This window comes from Microplitis demolitor, chromosome 3 (genome assembly GCF_026212275.2).
Source record: "Microplitis demolitor isolate Queensland-Clemson2020A chromosome 3, iyMicDemo2.1a, whole genome shotgun sequence".
NCBI classification, from domain to species: Eukaryota; Metazoa; Arthropoda; class Insecta; order Hymenoptera; family Braconidae; genus Microplitis; species Microplitis demolitor.
In genome coordinates, this window is record NC_068547.1 from 12,551,938 (window position 1) to 12,572,385 (window position 20,448).

Here is a 20,448-nt window from a genome sequence, read left to right on the forward strand (position 1 = left end):
TTTAATCATATAAAGTCATATATGTTTGCAACAAAAAAACGATGTTATAAATTATACTCCTGACTCGTATTTTTTCCTGATTTGCCTGAAGTACTATAAGGCCTTTTTTAGGTTAATATAACGTTTGCCTTATCAGAGCACACGTGACGAGTTTCTGATCAGGACCTCGTCAGGATATCCTTAATAAAAAAAAAAACTCATTTGCCATCGGGTCGACCTGACAAGTTTCTTGTCAGGACTTTTTCAGGATGTCCTTATTTTAAAAAATCGGTCTGTCAGTTGACCATGCAGGCCAGCCCCAAATCTTCCTACTGTTTTCGAGCTCCTTGAGCTCAAAACCATTGGGAAGAATACATTTTCGAGCTCTTCGAGCTTGAACATACTTTTGTATGCCTCTGTTTTTGAAAAATAACGTTTTTTACCATTTCTTCTACAACGATATCTCTCGAACGAATTCACTGATTGAGACGGTTGAAATAGCAATCGACGCATTTTATTAAGTTCTAGAGCTGATTGAGTTTGAAAATTGATATATCAAGATATTTTTGAGAAATTTAAAAAAAAACTAAAAAAAAAAAATTTTTTTTAATTCTTTCGTTAACGGTTTCTCTTGAACGAGTGAATCGATTTTGATGGTTGAGGTGACATTCGACGCGGCTTACGAAGTTTTAGATGATGTTTAAAGCTGATTAGATTTTGGAATCGATCCATTGAGCGAATTAAAAGTTATTCAGAAAAAACATTTTTAAAAAAATTTTACTTTTGAAATATCTTAGAACGTACCCTACTAATTTAGTTCAAATTTTTAGTGTTTATTGTATTTAACAAGCCGCGTCGAATGACACCCCGACGATCAAAATCGGTTCATCCGTTCAAGAGTTACCGAATATTTACATACATACGTACATACATACATACTTACACTCAGACTTCATCTTGGATTTAGCCAGAATAGCTTCCTAGAACTTCAAAACGTCGACATCTGTTGGAATTTTGAATTTCGAAAATCGGGGCGAAAACAATATTTTCCCGAAATTTTTGAAAATCATCGATTTTCTTAGCGGGCCCCTGAGTCAGAATTAAAACAGTAGTTTGAACCTCCAAAGGCTCAGTTTTTTTGATGTTGAACTTGCCGCTGAATGTAATGTTATTTAAGTCCTCGATGTCTTAAGAGTAGCGTATGGTGGAGTAAATCACTGTTTTAAAATGGTATTTTAACCCTCCATGGCCTACCATATATTTTAAAATGATATTCTAGTCCTCAATACCCTAAACGAAGCGCATAGAGGACAATCACCTTTTTAAAAATATGTTTTAACCCTCCAAATCCTATCATACTTTTAATCTGTAACTTCGAATGAGCTCAATTCTTTAGCATGATATTATTGTTATAATAATCGCTGTATTCAAACTAGATAAAGATATTTTCAACCGATCGTGAGCGTCCGAGTAGCAGTGCGGCAGTGGTTGTGCTTCATATTCCGTAGGTCTTGGTTTTGAATCCCGGCAGCAGCAGATTATTTTTCAGCAGTTTTTTTCAATTTTTTTGGCAGTTTTCGTTATTCAATACATTATTCGTATTTATTGTTCATATAAAATAATTGATTAATCATATACTAATAAGTCAAAGGCTCTAATTATTCAATTCAAATTTCGAATGACAGTACTAGTCGATTCGAACGCTTACTTGTATAACTTTAGCTAATGTTGTTAATATTTTAAATTTTATTATTTTTTAACTCACAACAAAACATTTATTACTGACACAATAGTTTTCGAATTTTTAAATTTCAAATTTTTTTCGATTATAGTGGCCATTTATAATTAGTGGCCCCCTTCTATTTCTTTACCAATTGTACGCGATCCGATGAAAGTCTTTCTCGATCTATAAATTTAAGCTCTGGAGGCTTATTTTACCTTTTTCAAAAAATGATTTGAACCTAAACTTAATAAAAGCAAACAAATTTACCACGTTTAGGTTCAAATCACCTTTTTAATGCATGGATCTTCATATTCTAAAAAGATGATTTGAACTTCCTTACCCTCATTTAAGATTTCCAGGTTCAAATCACCTTTTCAATTTTGACTCGGGGGAAGTTAAAAAAGTTACTCAATCCCTTCAAATATTTTATTTACAGGCTAAAATTTAAACAAAGTACAAACGAATATTATATAAAAATCACAGCATCCATTGCAGCTAATATTTATACAAATAGTTTATCTATTAAATTTTCTTATGTCTTCGCACATTTCAACATTTACTAAGATTTAGAAATACGCAAAATTTTGATATTATGGACATAAACTAATCGAAGGGTTGCAAAATCTCACTGTATTGGAAATAAGACAAACCAAGGTGACGTTTTAAGTTAAGCGTGGAAAAAAAAAGTCCGGTAACCATTATACACTGTGAAAAATTCCACATAATTTTTACTATGGGTGCATAGTAACACCGGACTATAAGTATGCGCACAGTAAATGTATGCGCAGACTACACGATTGTGGCCTATGTGCATACGTTTACTGTGGGACACTTGTAAATTTTGTATCAGTTTTTTTTTATAGTCCGGTGTTACTATACCCATATTAAAATTTCTTGGGAATTTTTCACAGTGTACTAATATATCATCTATAAAATTTTTTTTTTATTTTTCCCTGTCTTCGTAAATAAACAAAGACCCGAATTTCGAAAGGCGTTTAAATTTTAGGTATTTCCGAGAAATAATGTTTATATATAATCATACATAATTATATATAACTATATATGATCATACATAATTATACATAATCTTGTATACATATCCATATAGAATTATACATAATTATATATGATCATATATGATCATATATCATACAATATTTAAACGGAGAAAGTCATATGTAGCGCCATATATAATTATATATGGGTGTATATAATACTATTCCGAGAAATCTTTTTTATATATTATCATATATAATTATATAAAATTTTATATATATATCTATATTTCATTGTATACAGTTATACATCATTATATATGATTATATATAATACTGTTCCAAGAAATTTTGTTTATATATAATCATTAGGGTGTTTCAAATTTAGGCGATATTTTATTTTTTCCTGTCCTATCTGAGAAACTAACAATTTATAGAACAAAAAAATATTCCAGCTTGAAAAAAAATTTTAAGCCAATTTCCATTTTATTGCCAAGCTTCTAAAAAAATAGTGTTCTGATCGATTTTAAGAGCTTGACACTAAAAGGGAAATAACTAGAAAACAATGCAGAATTTAAAAGAAATTTATTAAAGATAATTTGTAGAAAATAAAATTGCCTACAAAAAAGATTTTATAGCTTTTTACGATAAGTCTCATAGTTTCGCCGGAAAAGTAAAAAGATCTTGAAATTTACTCTAACTTGACTTCGAGGTCCAATAACTTTTGAACAGATAGATTTATCGAAAAATTGTAAGAGACTTTTTTTGTAGAGCGTTAAATTTCCGACAAAACTGTATGCTGGACTTATTCGTATATTAAGCCATTGCCGAGGTAAAACATTCTAGACTAAAAACAATTTTTTTTCCCATTTTATTTAAATGGGGAATCGAATTTTTCGATGAGTGAAGCCCCTAATTGACTTAAAATTTTTTTGCAAGCGGGAATATTATTTTTGTTCTATAAATTTTTAGTTTTTCAGGTAGGACAGAAAAAAACAAAATAGCGCCTAAATATGAAACACCCTAATAGTCATATATAATTATATATGATTATATATAATTCAATATTTAAACGGAGAGGGCCATATCTAGTTCCATATATAATTATATATGATTATATATAATACTGTTTCGAGAAAATTTATTTATATATAATCATATATAATTATATATAATCTTACACATATACCCATATATAACTGTATACAATCATTATTAATTTATATTGGAGCTTATACTTATCAGAGTTCTTACAAAGTGTACACGTTTCTTTTTCGCTCGCGTTTTTGTGCTGCAAGCGCCGATTTTCGACGTTTTTCATTGTTGCACCTGTGATCTATTTGTTTGGTGCCTTGCGTACATTGCGTCGATATATAAGTCTACAATTGTAACGCTTATTTCGTTAAGTGATTTCATTTTTACTTTTCGTCCAACTACTAGGTTAGACATTTATTATCTATGAATAGATAGTTCATTTATCTTATTATCTCCTCATCTTCTTTACTGTGGCACCTAGCGACGTTAATTCTAATCTCGAAATGGCTCCTGTACCGTGCGCTCTCTGTTTTGCAAACATCGAACGTTCAACGACATCCTTTACCACGGGAGCTGATTGTAAACACACCTTCCACGCTGGATGCCTAATCGTCAAATACAACCTTGATGATGTTACCAGTGACAGTGATGTTGCAAAACTTATTCGTAAACAGTCTCCAAGCTGCGAAGTCACCGATAACAATGTGATAAGCCTACACAAAACTATAAGCTCAAAGTTAAATGGTATTGATCAATGCAACAACAAAATTGATAAGATTGGTGAGGATGTCCAGTCATTACGTCACGACGTTAGCTCGTTAAAATCTTCACTCAAGGACATTGATTTGAAAGTTGATGCTGTAACTGATATGGCAACTGATCTCGATCGCAGGCTGTCTGTGCTGGATGTAAAAACGACGGAAGTTAAATCATCACTATCTGCAGCTGACGAAGCAGTCTTATTACGCGCCGCGTGTGATCAACTTTCTAATCAATTAATCATCAATGGATTACCTGAGAGTGATAATGAAAATGTTACTCACTGGCTAAGGATATTGTGAAAATTCTTGGGGTCCAATCGAGCAATGATGATCTAGTAAAAGCATACAGAATCGGGAAGAAATATAGGTCCGCGGATAATAGTCTCAACGCAAGCCTCCCATTGAAATCAAGACCTTTAGTACTTATGACCAAATCCAATGATCTTTGCAACAAGATAATTAATGCCAAAAAAAAACAAGCCAAATTTAACTGCTAAGCAGGTCAGCCCTACTTTTCCTGAGGTCAAGGTCTACATCAATCATCGTCAGCCTGCTCAACTACATCAGCTCAGGGACCGTGTAATTAAGTCTTTTGATCAAGTTCACTAATGGCTCATTTCTGCGAATTTTCAGAATTTTTTAGGGTAAATCCGTATCATATAATTGAAGTCACCGAAAAATGGCTAAATAGTGCTATTGGCGACCAGCAAGTATTTCTACCAGGATACACAATCTTTCGCGTTGATCGTCACAGTAAACGTGGTGGTGGAGTTGCGATTTATGTGCGAAATGAACTTAATGTGCGGCTACTCAGTACCTCAGTTAATGACGGCCAGAATATCATACCGGAATACCTTATCGCGGAGATTAGGGGAGCTTCCCAGTATAAAATACTGGTCTCAATCGTTTATCAACCCCCAAAGTCAGGTTATGTTTACGCCTTTGAAAATGACTTTACAACTAGAGTAACAAATTACAAGTTTGTGTGTTTTCTAGGTGACTTCAATGCAGATCTCATGTCAAACAGCAATAAAGCGGCCAAGTTAAGAGACTATATATCTAGGTTAGGAATGTCCTTAGTCCCACTTAGTCCGACTAATCACACTGTGCATGCCAATACTTGGATTGACGTTTGTGCAGTTAGCCAATTGTCATCTTTACAGTCTTGGGGTCAATCGGGTCAGCCTCTCCTATCATCACACGACTTAATCCACTTCTGTCTAAAATACAAACATCGAAAGCCAGTTAACAAGCATGTCAAGCGCACAATCTGGCATGAAGCTGACCTAGATCGTGCGGCCAATTTTTTTGACTCGAGAAGACTGGAACTAACGTTAAATCATCGCTCTCAAAATTACTTGGATGACTTCTTGACTACATTAAATACTATTAATAAGGAAGCAATTGATCAATTCGTCCCTACACGAGAATTTTAATTGAAACATCGTCCAGCTCCATGGATCACTCCTGAGCTACGAGAGATGCGTAGGGAACGAGATAGATTATACAGAAACTTCAAAAGAAATGGTCACCAACTTGTATGGAAACTTTATCTTAGTCATCGTCGGGAGGCGCAGCTTCTATGGGAGAAAGAAAGAGCTACTTATCTACAATCCGTCTTCGGCAGAGTGGGAAATACAAAGCAATTTTGGATTGAGATGGACAGGTTGGGTTTCACTACAGCTTCTACAAAATCGCGGGCACCTCTGATATTTGATATTAACGAACTAAATAATTATTACGCATCCATAACTGCTGGTGAGAGTCTTCCGTCCTTCGAAGAAGTCCTTACTGATATTTATCAGGGAAATCTCAATTTCTCCTTTAGAAAGGTCTCAGAAAATGATGCAGCCAAATACCTTGCAATCGGAACATCAAAATCATCAGGAGTAGATGAGCTTCCTCTCATAGCTATAAGAACGTTCAAATCTATACTCATACCATCAATCACCAACCTGGTAAATGAGTCGATTGCCAACAGTTACTATCCAACCATCTGGAAATCGTCCTTAATTACGCCTATACCTAAAATTCGCTTCCCTAAGCAACCATCAGATATGCGACCGATTTCCATACTGTGCTCAATGTCGAAGGTCTGTGAGCGTATAGTACTTAATTAAATCATAAACTTCCTAAACGATTACAATATATTGGACCCTCGGCAGACAGGTTTCAGGCCAGGTACGGGTACGTACACAGCTGTCATTAGGCTGACAGATGACGTGCGATACGGTATTGATAATCAAGAAATTACCATTGCTGTATTTCTTGATTTCACAAAGGCTTTTGACTCAGTCAATCACTTACTTCTGCTTCGTAAACTTTACAACCTGGGATTTTCAGAAGAAGTCACACGGTGGATTTACTCTTACCTATCCGGTCGAACACACGCAGTAAGAAATAAAGCAAGCACATCATCATGGAAAGATTCACTATCTGGCGTACCGCAGGGTAGCGTCTTGGGCCCACTGCTTTTTTCACTTTTTATAAATGATCTTCCGAATTGCTTGCATCATTGTTCGTGTCTTTTCTATGCTGATGACAGCACTATATACCTCAAAACTAGAGTGGACAGTATACCTGAAGCTATCAGTAAAATTAATGAAGACTTATCATCCATCGCTACTTGGTGTGAGGTGAATAAGCTAAAAATAAACGTTACCAAAACTAAAGGGATGTTCTTCGGCAGTGCTCGATACATCAACATGTTGAATCGTAATGTTATACCGAATATTATATTTAATAGAGAGCCTATCGAGTGTGTGAGCAACTTCAAATATCTCGGGGTCATTTTGGACTCAAAGTTACTCTGGAAAGATCAAGTTGTTAAAACATGTAGTATGGCCTCCCGGACCCTCTATCGTCTTCGTCTCTCAGTTTACAACTTAAGTTCGACACTAAAACGTCAGCTAGTTGTGAGTCTACTTCTACCGATCTTTGATTATTGTGCACCCGCTTTAACAAACCTAAGTCAGTCACTAGATAGAAAACTAACAGTTTCGCTGAACAATTGCACAAGATTTGTCCTACGACAACCGCGTGGCGCTCACATCAACGGCCCACGTCTTGACCTCGGATGGATATCGCCAATGAACCGCAGACTTTACTTTCTAGGGTGTATTTATTATGGTATGCTGGTGCTCAACAAAAATGAGTTACTCCATCGTCATATTGCATTTAATCATAATCTTGCAAGACATAGAGACAGAAACAGAACAGACACACTAATAGCCCCGATTCCACGAACAACAATCTACCAGCACTCATTTCTTATCCTGGGAACATCATTTTGGAACTCCTTACCACCGCATATTACTACAGCCTCAAATATTGATGAATTCAAAAGATCCTGTTATAACTATTTAATAGGTTTGGAAAAACAAGATTGTTCTACACGACTCTTCGCTACTGTAATTCTACTAGTAGGCTATAGTAATTTCTTATCTCATCTTAATATAATTACTTTCATTTTTAGCTTAACTAAAATAAACATAGAGATTATCAACATATTCCTATCTTAAAATAATTATAAACTTAATACTTATAAAGACATTGTAAAAATTAAAATATCGTGTTAAAATCTGTACACTTTGTAACTTTTGTACTTCTGTATATTTTCTTTAGGTCGTTAGGGGACATAGTTCCACGATCACATAAATAAATAAACATAAACATAAACATAAACATAAACAATCATTAGGGTGTTTCAAAAAAAAAAAAAAGGATTTTTTTTTTCATGGTATTCAAAAATTGAAAGTACCCAGCTTTTCAATCGGTTGAATTTCATACAATTTTGTGAAATTATTTAATGTTTCCCAAAATTTTATATAAGCTTTTTTAAATTTCACATCACAACAGAATATTAAAAAATTTGAAGAAACTTAATAAAACTTTATATAAATTTTTATAATTATCATCGAGGCCGACAAATATTGTTTTTATAAAATTTCATGTAAGTTCATGGAGTTTTTTTAAATTTTGTAAAAATCCATCACGAAAACTTATGAACTCTGTCTTTGCCGCTACTTCACTCTTAATACATCAATTCAGCACATGACTTGAACTCTCGTGATGTGGACCAGTGATCAACGTTCAGGACTACCAGCCATGAGAAGCCGTGTTCGAACCCAGCAGACGTTCAGGATTTTTTCATCATTTACTGCTATTAATTCTTGTTTCTGAATTTGGAATGCGTTCGTGCGGCAATAACCAAATCAAAAATTCAATGTTTAATTTTTTTTTTTTTTTTTTTTTTTTTTTTTTTTTTCAAAAATATTTTTTAATTATAACTTGATTATATATAATCATATATAAAAAATGACCAAATATAATTATATATAGTTATATATAATTGTATACAATGATATATAATTATATACGATTATATTTGGCCATTTTTCATATTTGATTATATGTAATCGAGTTATATATTATTATATATAATTTTATACGATTATATATAAAAATTTTTTCTCGGGTTACAGAAATTTAGCTATCGAATAATTACAGAATAGACATGTATTGAGCGTGCACAGTAAAAAACGAATCGTCAAAGTGTAAGAAAAGCGTGTGTTATAATTCTGAGTGTCGAATCTTTAACACTTTTGGGTGGTTTACTAATACAATTTAGATTTATTGCCATTCTAACTGAGGAAAATAGGGCTTGCTTGCACATATATCTTATTCTATTTATAGCACTTCTCGGACTTGTTTATACTGATCAATATATTAAATGAATATATTCATCATTCATTGTTTTTTTTTTATCACAAGATAGTCATAAGAAAACACAGCAAATTTATCAAATATATTTGAGATTTTTTTAATTAGGTTACAATGTATCCATTAAATATGACAGTTTCTTAATTCAACAAATTTTATTGTTTATGACCGTTTGTATATAAGTTATGCATAATACATTTTCTTTTAATTACAATTTTCAGAATTTATTTTGCTAACAATATTTTCTATTTTAACAAAATGAAATATTAATCATAGCCGAAAAGAATTTGATCACCTTTCAGTCACTTTCCCAGGCGTTTGGCAATTTTATAATATATTTATAATCTACATTATCATTTACAACGATGGAAGGACCCACTATTTCATGACTTGGAACAAATTTTAATTCAGACGTAGCTTCGACTTGATGGATATAATTAGTGTGCAAAACAGTTTTAAGCGTTTTCCATCTCTTTACCACTATACCATTGATTTTTTTATCATTTAATTGTACCACAATAATTTTTTCAATTTCGCCATAGCCTATTTTTTGACAGTATACGAAGCTATTTAAGGAATGCCTGACGAAAAAGTTGAAAGTTCAATAATTTACCTGTGTATTAAATTGAGATTTAATAAAAACTTGTGTTTTGAAATTTGTATTTATAGCTTATTTTATGATCAAGAATTTGCAATAGAGGAAAAATCGATAATGACGTATTTTGACTTGAGTTAAACTTAGGTAAGAATTTTTTTGCGCCAATATGAAAATTTCTCCATCTGAAGGGATCATAATAGAAGCAAAATCGAGTCTTATTGGTCAGTTAAAGAGTATAATGAGCCATATAAAAATTATTTGCTAAAAAGTCTTAAAACCCCATGTTAATTAAATGGGAAAAGTATCGTTGTGCAGGCAGGGTTAAACGGCATCCTAAAAATTTTTTCTCTTCCCTAGAGTTGCTTTTAGGTCACAAAGAAACGATTTTGACTATGCCCAAGCCAAAATAGCCAACTTGGTAAATAACGGACACCCTATTGTAAATAATGTATGCGTATTTTACAGTAACGTGTGAAATATCTATTGATCTATTATGTAATAGTAAAATTATTTTTTGTAAAACCAAGAGAATTAAATGCAATAAAATTATATATAATTCTTTAGTAATTATGTATGAAAAATCATTATATATATATATTAGGGTGGTCGTTAAAAATTAAATTTTCTTTTACTTTTTACATTCGTAATTCTTTAAATGCTCAATCGATAAGGTCTGAAAAAGATTTTTTAAATATCTCAATAAATACACATTTTATAATAACAATGAACGTGACCTTTTTTGTAAAGAATTTGATTTCCTACAAAATAGTTTTTACGATTTTTTTCCTTACTGCATATTTCATGAGATATTTAGGAAAAACCGCGATTATATTGAAAAATGAACTTTAATCCGCCTTCGGCACGAGTTCATTTTACTTAAAAAAAAAAAAAAAACCAAATTCCTCATGTATCCCTACTATATAAAAGAGATGAAAAATATGTGAAACCAAACTGTTCGTAACGTGATTGGTTGAAAGCAAAAAAAAAATATATGCAAACGACACGAAAATATACATTAAAATAAATATATGAAAAACGACACGCGCGCGCTTGCGCGCGGACGTAAACTAGTCTTTTAACTAAAAAAAAAAGCTTTTTTTGGGGCGCCTGAGAAAATATAATTTTTAACGACCACCCTAATATATATATATATATATATTTACATGAGAGTGGTTTTTAAAAGGGTGATTTTCAAAATTTATTGCGGTCACCCATCAAACGGTTCTGATTCCGGAAAAAAAAATCTCTTTAAGTTTGAGCTCTTAATTTTAACGGGAACACGTGCTGCAAAATATTTTTATGGTGATTTATTCAGAAAAAAATTGAATCAACAAATATATAGATATACACAGCGTGGATTAAATCATTTTTCTTAATCAGAGCTTATCAATAGAACCTATGATTTAAATTTTATTATATATTTTGATTTATAAGAAAAGGAAAACCTTTCTCGACGTTATGAACTTAGTAGAAAATATTTTGTGTTTGTACACTTACCTTAAATTTGTCGCCTAATAAACTAAATGATAAGTCATGCGGATGTATGCTTAGATGATCTTTTAGAATTTTTGCATAACGACGTCGTTCAGTAGAATTTGTTCTTTTCAATGGATTAAGCTCGCCACTCATTTTCAAAAATGATTCGTATAAAGTAATTAAAATAGATCAAGTAATCTAATTGTAAACTAAAATAGGTTTCTTAGAAATCTTTCTCAAACTTTCAACTAGAAATGAAGCTATCTATCCAACAACGATTCATACTATTCAATTCTAATATAATTTGTAACGAATAATTAATATGAGGAATAATGTTTGTTTGTCACTTATATTAGATCCAGAGAAAAAAAATTGCTTACAACTTGTTAGCAAATAAAACTGATTGAACAAAATATCACATTCACTTGTTAACCTTCTCGCTCAAAACACGTGTCACTTATTCACTGCTTAGAACCAAAAAGAACAGTCAGGTTGAAACATGAAGACTCTAATCATTATGGATAGAAAATTACAGTTTTACAAAAATAGAGAGGGCGCCACTCCTGGTAGTGATTCGCTGTCGGCAAATCTACCCTCCATAGTCAGAATATAGGTGTAGCGGAGACCATGGTATAAAAGCACCCCCTAAGTCACTAATTACTTTTTGTGGCTTTTAAGAACCGGGTAAAAATTGTTTAGATTTATCTCGAACGAGATTCAACACATATTTGGCAAACCTCTAAAAATATATATCTATATAAAGACAAAAATTCATCCTTGGTAGATGATACTTCTTATCATCATACCCAGAAGAATAATTTTGACGAAAAACATTTGTTATTTTCTGTGTTCAATTAAATAATTCTCTAGCAATATTTATCGGAAAATTTCTTATATTATTAATTATTATTAAAATTTATGAAGTTATTTTTTTAAGATTAATATGTTACTATAATTATATTTCATTTCAATGATCATAATAGATTTTATTATTGTTATTGTTGTTATTGTTGTTAATGTTGCATGAAAACAAAACAAAAACTTAAACACCATGACAAAATCGCGGCGAAAAAGGGGAGGTAGCGCGAGAGGAGAAACATTGAATGAAAATTCAGAACGAGTGGGAATTGCTTGCTTAGTAAGCTTTATATATTTTAAAGAGTGGGGGGAGGAGTTAAGAAGAATCGAGTTGAATGGGCCAGTATATTACGCATGCGTCGTAACTTAACCACGTTATTCGTATATATATACACATATACAATATTGGCGATTAGATCTTGTCAGGTAGTATAGCATCGGGAAAAAAGAAATCTCTGAAAATCAAAATATGTATAACTAGTTTTCTACTAAATGTTAAAATATATGTATATTAATTAAATGTAAAATTATAAATATGTATTCTGAAATAAGTCACTAAAAAAAAAAATCGTCAGTATTTAAAAATTTGTAAAGAATTTTTGTGTGTACTTGAAAGTATCTATAATTAAAAAGAACAAAATGAAAAAATTCGTAAAAAGTAATTTCTATAAATAAAGAGATACCTCCATATAAATTACAGTATAAAATTCAATTGCAATAAATGAAAATACAAATAATTAAAAGTAACTGTAATTGTAAAGGTATAAAATCATTTAAATATACTTGAAATATTTTCTTTAATTGAATAAATGAATAAATAAAAGTATGCAATTTTAAAGAGAACTAAATATAATAACTATAAAAAAATAAATTCTACGAACAAACATTCGCATAACTAAACATGCATATAAGAACTCTCTAAAAATGAATCAGTGAAATTCACTTCACATTAGTGAATATTCACTGGGAACCAGCTATAAGTATACCACTGGTTGAATTAATGGTATACTTATAGATGTAGAAATAGTGACTATCCACTGATTCGCGAGAATTTCACTAATTCATTTTTAGAGAAAATTTAGTAAAAATGAACATCTCGATTAATAAAATGTCTATAAAAAATTGACTGTTTTTGAACATCTCTATAAAATATGATATTTATAATTAAATTTGATTTGATATTATATTTTATAGAGATGTTCAATAGCAGTCAATTTTTTATAGATATTTTATTTATTGAGATGTCCATTTTTACTAAATTTTCTTATATACATGTTTCATTATGCGGGTGTTTGTTCTAAGAATTTGTTTTTTTGTAGTAATTATTTCTAGTTCTCTTTAAAATTACATACTTTCATTTATTTATTTATTCAATTAAAGAAAAAATTTGAAATATATCTAAATGATTTTATACTTTTATAATTACAGTTTTTTAAAATTATTTATGTTTTTATTTATTGAAATTAAATTTTATACAGTAATTTATATGGAGGTATATCTTTATTTATAGTAATTACTTTTAGTATCAACTTTTTAATTTAGTTCTTTTTAATTATAAATATTTTCAAATATGCACAAAAATTATTTACAAATTTTTAGATTGTGACTATATTTTTTTTAGTGGTTTACAAATCCAGAGATTTTTTTTATTGGGACTTTTTTTTTTTCATTCATTTTACAATTCATATTTATAATTTTACATTTAATTAACATAAATATATTTTGAAATATTGAATTTTCTTCTTACAATTTATTAATTGTTTTTTAAATTTTTACATTTAGTAAAAAACTAGTTGTACATATTTTCATTATGAGAGATTTATTTTTCCCGATGCTTCACTATCCGACAAGATCTAATGGCCAATATTATACACATATTTATATTTATATTAATCTATTTATTTACTTAGACCGACTTAATTATCAAAAAAGTTTCACTTCTATTGTGCCCTTATGTCTTTGAGGCTCACTTGTTTTTTTTTTTATGTATCTTGACTCGTGAATTTGAATATCGCATTATTTATTTTTTGAAACCTGGATCTATTGTTTTTAGACAATTGTTCGAACGATTGTTTAAAAAATATTTTTTTTCGGACTCGGATATTTTGAGTAATTTAAAAACGAAAGTTGCTTTTATCGAATTTCGTTATACTCAATAGTTTTTGAATTATGAATTTTTCAACATCGAAAAAATTCGATTTTCATTAACTTTGTACGTTAATTAAATAAACAATAATCTATTAATTTATAGTTGCTGAGATAAAAATTATTGAACCGCGAAAAACGAAATAGCGCATCATTTTGTCCACGCGAGGATAAACAATAGGCTGCAACTCGGCAGCAAATCGATATTTTTCCAAATTTTTTTTTATTCTCCTCGTAAATCATATATCAACTATAAAAAAAATTGCTAACTTCCAAAAAAGTTTTAAAAAAAGTTCTCTATACGATAAGTTTTTTTTTCATTTCAGTAAATTTACAATCTTTTGATACCTACCCAGATAGGAAAGTACGACGGGCCCAGGCTTGGCTCAGGCTTGGTTCAACTATGTTGAACTCTGGGCCAAGCTTGTAAGCCAGCCTTGTTCCAGCCTTGGTAGAAGTCTGGGATGATAACTGGGTGCCAAGCCTGGTTGCCAGCCCTGACCCATGCTTGCTTGCCAGAATTGGCCCATGCTTGCTTGTCAGACCTGGCCCATGCTTGGTTGCCAGACTTGGCCCATGCATCGAAAAAACACATAAATTCAATTAAAAAAAAAAAATTTATTATTATTAAAGTACTAGAGTTTGTGATCATTAACGTTTAAACTATTTAAGTGAAGTAAATAACGTGAAAAAAACTCGGTGAAAATTCTGCTGGGCTCTGGGCGCGAACTGCCGTCCTTCTGATTGCTGGGTTTGAACGCTGGCTACTGGACGAACCTACTAACGTTTAATTGAAACTTTTATATGTTCTACTTGTTCATTTTACTACAACCACTCGGTTTTATGAAATATAAAGAGCAATTTAATTTATATTTTCGATTAAGAAAGAAAAAAATAATTTCGTATTATTTATATTATAATTACATAATTTTTTAAAATAAAATTTATTAAATTTAATTGATTATTTATCAAGAACCCAGCTTAATTATCTTACTCTACCACCATAATTCCCAAGTTAGGGTGACTCTCGGCTTGGCCAAGGCTAGGTTATCTAGTGTTGGCCGATGTTAGGGTAACCATCCAACGGCCGAGGCTAGGTTATTCAATCTTGGCCCATGTTAGGGTGACTCTAGGGTTGGCCCAAGCCTGGGTAATCATTGGAATGGCCAATACTAATTAACCAGTTATGGCCCAGGCATGGGACAGTATAGGTTTGCCAAGACGGGCTTCCCAATAATGTCCCAGGCATGGCCCCGTCGTTCAACTCGGGGGCTTCCTGTATGGGTAGAAGTTATTCATAGCTGGGTCCTAGCTAGGGTCTACCGTGGAAACCCAGAGCTCGGTGAACTAGTTCTGGTTCAAGCTTGGGCCAATATTGAAGAGCTAGAGCAGGGTTACCCATGACTGGGTCTCGTTTGGGGCCAACAGCGGAAAGCCAGCGTTAGGTTGCCCACGACTGGGCCTTAGCTAGGGCCGACACTAGGAAGCCAGAGCTGGGCTTACTAGTTCTGGTTTAATCTCGGGCCAAGGATGGAAAGCCAGCGCTAGGTTGCCCACGACTGGACCTAAGCTAGGGCCGACATTGGGAAGCCAGAGCTAGGTTGCCCAGTCCTGGGCCTTAGCTAGGGCCGACACTGGGAAGCCAGAGCTGGGTTACCCAGTCCTGGTGCGTGCTTAGCCCCGTTGTCAGAGCTTGTAAGTTCCTACATGGGTATATTATAGGAACGATTTTTTTTTTTTTTCAAATTTATTTCAAAGTTTTTTTTTTTTTAAACAATGACATAAAATTTTGAGAAAATGTACTCTACATGATCAGTTATTTTTCCGGTTCAGAAAATTTGCAATCTTATGATACCTATATTGTAGGGAAGATTTTTTTGAAAGCTTAGATAATATTATTTATAACAAAATGAGAAATAAAAAATGATGCAAAAGAAAATTTCAGTCGTTGGAGACGAATAAAAAGAAAAGAAAAGAAAAGATCATAATCTGTTCGTGTGGATACGCACAGACGTAATCCTTTAGAGAAAGATACTACGTCTTATGCCCCATTTCTCTCTCTAGCGATTTCCGAAGATACCCGAAGTCCAATTTTTTCTATGTCCCGCAGCAAGAAATTTTTAGTCATACTGAAAATTGATAAAGGAACAATTTAAAAAAATCGAACAAAATTCGTATATACCATTAAATTCAGAATTTTGCGAGATGAATTTTTGTCGTATCAAAAAAAAATATATTTTTTTTTTTAATAGTTGATAAATTCCAAAAATTTTCCAATCGCATTTTCTTATGAAAAAACAATTTTTTTAACCATCAGTACCCGTAATTAATTGGATAATTGTTCAAACAAAAATATCCATGAGGTCATTTTATTTATTTTTCATTTTTTCTATTTTTTATTTAACAAAAATTGATTTTTCCTCTTTTAAAATTTAAAATTCGAAATCATTTTTTTTGAAGTTACTAATTTTTTTTATGGTTGATACATGATTTTCTAAGAGAATAGAAAAAAAAATTTATAAAAATATTGATTTGCTGCCGAATTACAGCCTTTTGTTTATACGCGTGTGGACAAAACGACGCGCTTTTTCGTTTCTCGCGCTTCAATAACTTTCATCTCAGTAACTATTCGTCGTAGCGACTTGGTTTAAAATTCATTTTGTTTGTTATTAAATTCCAAGAACAATGATACTGATTTGTCTTCAGAACTTCTCAATAGTTTCCGAGATATTTCATTTTACATCTAATTTAAAAAACAAACAAATGATCACCCTCCAAATTTATGTCAACTTTTTTCCTTTTTTTTCGAATATTTCAAAAAAAAAAAGCTTTCAAAATCAGTCTTTACCCACCGAGAAAATCTTTGACCATTTCTTCGTGCACATCGACTGGACTATGGCTTTGATTACCAACAAAATCTACCAATGATCGCACACTAAATGGAAAGGCAGCTTAAAAACTAAAGAACATTTTCAAACTAATCCATCGAACTGTTTTTTCCGGGGCCAGTGATTTAAGTTTTATAAAACAATCAATTGATTACGTTTTGTTCCTTTAATTATGTAGTCATCATTAAAATAAAAAAATTATTTTTTGTTTCGACAATTCTGGCAATTTTGCATTAAGTACCCTCTAAACGTGGGTTAAAAAAAAAAAGAAAAATCCAAAAAAACTCGAAAAAAAATTTATCGACTTATTTTCATTTAATTTTCACATAAAAATGATATATTTTTCTCACTCATGCCCGTACATCGGTGGATACCTTTTTCTATTTCTGACAATTTATTCGTCTTTGTCGTTCGATTTCACGCACGCGTACACTTTTTGTCTTCTTCTTTCGCACTCATCTATCTCTCTTGGGTTTTGTTAAATGGAACAACGGATGATGACACAAAGAAGAGAACAAAAATAGACCCTGCATTACATACCGTATAGTTCTTTCTTTTTCTCTCTCTGGTTAAATACCGACTTACTGTCCTTTTCGCGATAAGTGCATTCGGTGCAGAAATTTACGAACTTTCATTTTCAAATCGTTGCATTTATCCCGACCAAAAAATTTTATTTTTATACGCCCCAAAAAGTTTCATTTAAAAAATTATTCATGTGTCGCAAAATGAAATGTTTCGAAAGTTTGAAATAATTAAATTATTTTTTTTATGATAAAAAATAATTTAAAAAAAAGTATTTCAGAAACAAACCAATTTCTTCGAAACGTGAATTTCTTTTAATCATTCACATTGATAAATTATAATCAATTTATTCAATGCAGGTAAAATTAGAAAAAAAACCATTGGCAAACAAAAATATTCTAATTGTTTATTTTTGTTAAATTTTTTTTTTTTTTTCTTCAAGTAGTCCGTTGTATCTCGAAATTATTTTTTTTTTTAATTTTTGGAGTATTTTAATAGATTTGCTCGGGATAAATTGAAACATCTCGTATTCAGTGCTCAAAGACCACTAACAATAAAAAAGCGGATAAGGTGGGCCATCGTGCCCCAGGCTCGCCTGCATATATTAAACTCCCAGGAGAATAGCTGATTTAAAACAAATTCTAGATCACTGCATGTATTTGTATATTAGAGTGGTATTTAAACAGTATTGTCAGCAAGTTCGAAAACACAAAAAATATAGATAAAGCTCTTAAAAATATTAGTCCAGTCGATGTGCACAAAAGAACGGTGCAAGATCATAGTCAGCGTTGGTATAAACCGATTTTAACAAATTATTTTTCAAAATGCTAGAAAAAATTTAAAACAAAAAGTTGACATAAATTTGGTGTGTACAAATTTTTTTTTTTCTAAAAAAATTAGATGTAAAATTTAATATCTCAGAAACTATTGAGAAGTTATCGAGACAAATTAGTATCATTATGTTTGGGATTTAATAACGAACAAAATGAATTTTGATCGAAGCCTCTACGACATATAGTTGCTGAGATAAAAATCATTAAACCACGAGAAACGAAAAAGCGCGTCATTTTATTCGCGCGCGTGTCAACAAAAGGCTATAACTCGATAGCAAATCAATATTTTTACAAATTTTTTTTCTAATCTCTTAGTGTACCATATATCAACTATTAAAAAAATTGGTAACTATCAAAAAAATTATTTCGAACTTTAAATTTTAAAAAAGGAAAGATCAATTTTTGTTAAATAAAAAATAGAAAAAATGCAAAATGATTAGAATGACCTAATGATAATTTTGTTTGAACAATTACCCAAACTTTCGCGGGTAATGACGGTTAAAAAAAATGGTTTTTTCATAAGAAAATGCGTTTTGAAAATTTTCGAAATTTATCAACAATTAAAAAAAAAAATATTTTTTTTTCATACAACAGAAATTCATCTCGCAAAATTCTGAATCGACTGGTATATACGAATTTTTGGTCGATTTTTAAAAATTTTTCCTTTATAATTTTCAGAATTAGGATTTTTTTGTTTATAAAAAACTACTGTCTAAATGTTTAAATATTATCTATATGCAAAATATGATTTTATTAATATTTTGGTATATATTTTGAAAAAAAAAATATTTAAACTTTAGACAGTAATTTTTTATAAACAAAGAATGTAATTGTGTACCGTAAATTTTTTCAACCATAATTTTTTTTACAATACAAAAGCTAATTTGTTATGAGAGATATTTGCATTGTGAAAACTATTTTCCTAACCATTTTTTATAAACAATTGCATAAACTTTTGAAAAAAAGTTCTCTACGCGATAAGTTATTTTTCCGATTCAGAAAATTTGCCATCTTTTGATACCTATATTGTAGGAACGAAATTTTTGAAGTTTTGATAATATTATTCATAACAAAATGAGAAAAGAGAAATGATGAAAAAGAGAATTTCAGTTGTTGGATACGAAAAAAAAAAATAAAAGAAAAGATCATAATCTGTTCGTGTGGATACGCACAGACGTAATCCTTTCGAGAAAGACACAACGTCTTATGTCCACTTTCTCTCTCTAGCAATCCGTGAAGATATTGGATGTCCCGCAGCAAAAAATTTTTCAGTCATACCGAAAATTTATAAAGGATAAATTTCGAAAAGTCGACCAAAATTCGTATATACCATTAGATTCAGAATTTCGCGAGATGAAGTTTTGTCGTATCAAAAAAAAATATATATTTTCTTTTTAATTGTTGATAAATTCCAAAAATTTTCTAAACGCATTTTCTTATGAAAAAACAAATTTTTTTTAACCGTCTGTACCCGTAATTGTTTGGGTAATTGTTCAAACAAAACTATCATTAGGTCATTCTATTTATTTTTCATTTTTTCTATTTTTTATTTAACAAAAATTGATTTTTGCTCTTTTAAAATTTTAAATTCGAAATCATTTTTTTGGAAGTTACCAATTCTTTTTATGGTTGATACATGATTTACTAAGAAAATAGAAAAAAAAATTGTAAAAATATTAATTTGCTGTCGAGTTATAGCGTTTTGTTGACACGCGTGGCGATAAAATGACGCGCTTTTTCATTTCTCGTGGCTTAATAATTTTTATCTCAGCAATTATTTGTCGTAGAGACTCCGATCAGAAATCATTTTGTTCGTTATGAAATTCCAAACATAATGATACTAATTTGTCTCGATAACTTCTCAATAGTTTCTGAGATATTCAATTTTACATCTAATTTTTTCAGAAAAAAAA